The sequence below is a fragment of the Teleopsis dalmanni genome, chromosome 1 (genome assembly GCF_002237135.1).
Source record: "Teleopsis dalmanni isolate 2A chromosome 1, ASM223713v2, whole genome shotgun sequence".
NCBI classification, from domain to species: Eukaryota; Metazoa; Arthropoda; class Insecta; order Diptera; family Diopsidae; genus Teleopsis; species Teleopsis dalmanni.
The window spans coordinates 9,414,425-9,419,148 of record NC_051846.1 but is presented as its reverse complement, the minus strand read 5'-3'; positions in this window follow the sequence as shown (position 1 = coordinate 9,419,148).

Sequence of the window (4,724 nt, the reverse complement as noted above, 5' to 3'; positions counted from 1 at the left end):
CCGATGAAATTTAATTCGTATTAATGTTTATAACATATATTTAAAAATATAATTATTAAATAAATATTCGGTCTACTTCAGACTATCTTCAGTGGCTTTTATGTTTCATATATGTTATCTGTACAATATGAATGTTTTACTTAGTTCAATTATTTATATAAAATATTTTCTTTTATATATGTATTATGATAGCTTCACTTCATTAATTTTTTATTTATTTTCTGTTATTATTGTTTAAAAGAAAACTGCAACCAGCAAAGTCAAACAATGGTCAAGACAAACGCTTTCCATTGAAGCACTTAATTAAAAATTGCACAGTATTTAGTCATAAAAAGAAACTATAAATAATACTTCATAGAATATGTATCCATAGAGATATAGCGGGTTGCAGTTGTGGTCATAACTTGCAACTAATCTTTATTAATAACAACTAAAAGCGATGGAATCAAGCCATTGCAACTACTTCAGCAATAACTGCAAATGTCAAACAATGGTAAGATTTCTGAGAAAATGAAATTCTTTTGTTTCCAGTGAGTGGAATGGATAGATCCGTAGAGAAGGAAATGCAGGTTGCATGTGCAACCAGTTGTGCTTAATGGATGGCAAGAAGTATGAAGTAGTATTGCAGTTATGAATATTATTCCTGTGGCGATTCTTTTGAAATGAAACCAAATGAACAAAAGCCGGAAAGAAAGTAAGGAAAAATTAAAAATATGACAATGGAATAAGTAGCCCCGCCATGCTGTTGGATAAGGATTCATATTAATAATCCAGATAAAAAGCATTAAAAGTTTTACTTTTTAAAAATAAAGGACATATTAATGATTGCAAGAACTTACTTCGCTTTGTTTATATAAAGTAAAATAATAGAGTAGCAAGTTAAAAAACTTATTAAAGATACTATAGGTAAGTAATCAGAAAGGTGTACGTTAGGAAGTTGAATTAGGATTGAAAACAGTAAACGCATCAGAATCGAATATATATTCACTTTGTTAAAAGATTTTTTACATAAAATTTGCCAGAGAAATTTAAAATAAAATTAATTTTATTATTTGTTAATTCACAATAAGTCAACATAACTCCAAGTTCGAACATACTATACAAGTCAAGTATAGCAATTGGGGAATGCACATTGACTCTGAGTTTCTCTCAAAAAACTTTCAAAAAATTATTCAAGAATTATAAAATATGAGAAATAATTCTCAGATCACTGATAATGGGCATTTGGCAATACTCGAAACAGCTGTATGGTCAGCCAAAAATTAAATTAATAAATAAATAATAAAAAATATTGTTTTTCTAATTTACTATCATTCAGAGTTAAAAATTATTCAGAGAATTAAAAATTAAATTTTTTAGTATGTCGCTGTGAAAAGTTGGACATATAAATCCAACTTCATAAAAAAATCCCTATCGTTATTCTAAAAGACCTTTTTAAATGAGAAAATACTCTTGAAGTAAAAAATTAGAAAATTTGCTATAGATATATATATATATAGTAATATATATAGTAATATATATAGTAATATTCAACAGAGTTTTGAATATTCAGATTAAAGAAAAAAGTATAAAAAATGCAAATAAAGAGTGACTCGTCACCACCGATACTGTTTACTCCTAAGTTGAAGTAGTTGACTGCCTAGAGATCTGAAAGCAGTTTTACTTGGCCATGCTCAGATATTGTTGTTTATTTGCCAGTTTAACTGTTGCAAGTGAAATGCGAGTATATGTGAAGTGTATATCAGGGAGAATAATGCCTGCCTTGGTAAACTTATTCGCCCTACAATTGCCCAAGATATTTCTATGCCCAGGAACCCATATGACTTAGACCCTAATGAGTCTGGCTAACTCGTTGAGGAAAACGCAACATTTACGGATTATAAAGGATATGGCTGTAAGGCCTACCACTGATTTAATAGCAGCTTGGCTATCCGAGAAGATAAAAATTTTCAGATTTATAGATGGTAAATACATAACAACTATAAATGAGCAAAAAATTATACTAAGCATTTTATCACAAAAAGACGTTAGCAAACTTGACATCGTATTTGATTTTAATCGAACATTCAGATTCAGATAGATCTTTAGATCTATTTAAGCGGCAACAAAACAAAATTTATTTATGCATTAAAGTAAAACTGATATAGGTCACTATATACTTTTAGACATAAATCAGCATCGAGTTAAGCAGCAGGAAAAAAGCTAAACTAAAACGATCACGGAAACAGCAGTGGATCGGTAGGGTTTCCACGACATTACTTTTTAAAACCCTACTTAAGCTATCACAGATAGGACAGCTGATCGAAAAGCTAATCGTGTATGTAATCCGCAATATTCTGTGGAAATAGATATGATATGCAGAGAAACTGATAATCGAAACAGAGCCTCTATTTGAATGTAACGAATAGTTTTAGAAATATTTAAAAAATATAAGAATTTATGCATTAAATATGAATAAAGAAATTGTTAAATTATTGACTAAAACTGAATATTACCTATAATAATTTGTTTTTATATGTCAAGATAAAGAAGCTTTTAAGCAAGTGTCCGATCTGAAAATTACAACTACCTATCAAGAAATTTTAAAAGATGTTCAATAAAAAGAAACTAGTCATAAATTTTTTTGAAAAAATTTAACTTTAACTTAACAATTTAAGAAATTTTAATAACTTAAATTTAACTTAAATTCAAACAATAATTGGACAACGTAAATCTGCAAGGCTAAATCACTACAGATATGTATTATATTAAACATCCACATTTTCTACCGAAGAAAGAGTTTGTTTCAGTTCAAGCGTATGCTGTGCCATGAACTCACTCACTTATGAGCTTTAAGGACTCATAGGATCTTTTGCATTTCAGCAAGAAAGGAAGAATGATACAACAAAATCTGTCACTGCAAAGGCAGTTGCTGTAAGTATCTCTAAAGCGAATGTTAATACTGTGATTGCAATTCTGTCTCGTAGAAGTCACTTTGGATAGTATATATCTTTTGTGTTAAGTGATATTATCGAAAGGTTTTCACTTAATATATAGTAAATTCTGAAAAAATGTTTATCAATAAAATTTTAGAAGTTTCTAATATCCTTTCTAATTTTTTATAAATTGAAAAATGTATTGGAATCCTTTAATGCTCTAAGCTGCTTAAGTTCTACGCTTATTTTCTCACAATTTTGTCAATTGCTCCTGCAGTAATTGTTGCACATAATTCATGTTAACAAATTTGTTCCACTTATTTTAAGTAATAGATGCGTTCTATTGCCATTTCTATTTCTATTGAAGTTTTATTGTTGTTACTGAACGACGACATTGTCTACTTGGTTGTGATATATAAGAAATGTTGTATCATCTACAAACAAGATTGCAGCAATAAAATTTCGACAAGTGGACAACAAATGATAAAAAGAATGAACAACTTACGACTGTACGACAAGAATACTATTTTTCCATTTTACCATGGTAAGTTCACCAGAAAAATAAGAAAATACATACCAAAAAAATATTGTAATCGCAGCACATGAAGACAGGACACCAGCGTTTCGGCAAATGTTGTACGTAATTATGTGCGCCAAATCGATTTAAGGATTCGCAATTTCCACACTTTTTTCCTTGTACTTATAAAATTTCTCATTTATTTTATTTTGCCTTTATGTGAATTGCTTTCTTTTGGCAGCTGCTTTTGTTGAATTCGCTTTTATCCTTCAGCGTGTTTTTGCTCTTTTTCGGATATATTTTCATTAAAACTCTGATACTTTATATTGTCAGGAGTGCTTATACAATGGCATTTTATTTTATTGTCAAATAGGAAATTCCTATGGATGCGTTAAATTCTCGTGAAGATGGAGAAGGCATTTCATTTCTTATACTACTTCAGTTTTTTCTGCTCTATCTGTACTTCCTCTTAACATTTCTTGACCAAAATTAATGACAACTGTCGAGAACAGTCGACCCTGCACACATTTGTTGATGAATTATCTGAATTCGAATGTGTTCCGTTGACAGTTGCTCCTGTTCTAGTCGTTTTGTTGAAAGACTGCGGTTGCACTTTACATGGTCGACATCAGATTCCTGTTGTGGCTGTGGTTGTGGTGATGGGAATGTCTTATTGAATACAGTTTTGAGGAAAAATTACATAAAATTGTTTTCATACACTTTAATAAATTAATTTATATAATAGCTGATATAGAGACTTTTACAAAACACAATATTGCATTAAGAGAAGGGGTTCACAGGAAAACAGCTGGTCTTCGGAATAAATTCGTCTTAAAGTTTGTTACAAAAATAATCAATTTCTTTTTAGGAAAACAAACAATTTCTTCGGATGGTCAGAATAATAATAAAAGAAATTACTAAACACGTATTTGCAGATGTCAGACCTGGCAAGATTGACACATTCTACTATAGAAATCCATGAGCTAATAACCATAATAACTTCCCAAACGCAGATTTTCAAAAAACTATTTTCTTTATAAACCACTTAATTCGTCTTAAAACCTAGATTTTATTACCACGTGTGTGGTAATAATGTGTTACTTGAATGGCAGAAGAAACTCTGTCGCCAATAAAACCAACCAATTAAGAATCACAGTTAATTTCATTTTAAATAAAATGAAAGAACACTCATTTCTTTAAAAGAACAAAATAAATACTCAAAATACTTAGTAGTTGCGAAGTATATATTATTAAAAAAATTAATAAATTTTAAATAAATTCTAATAAACCAA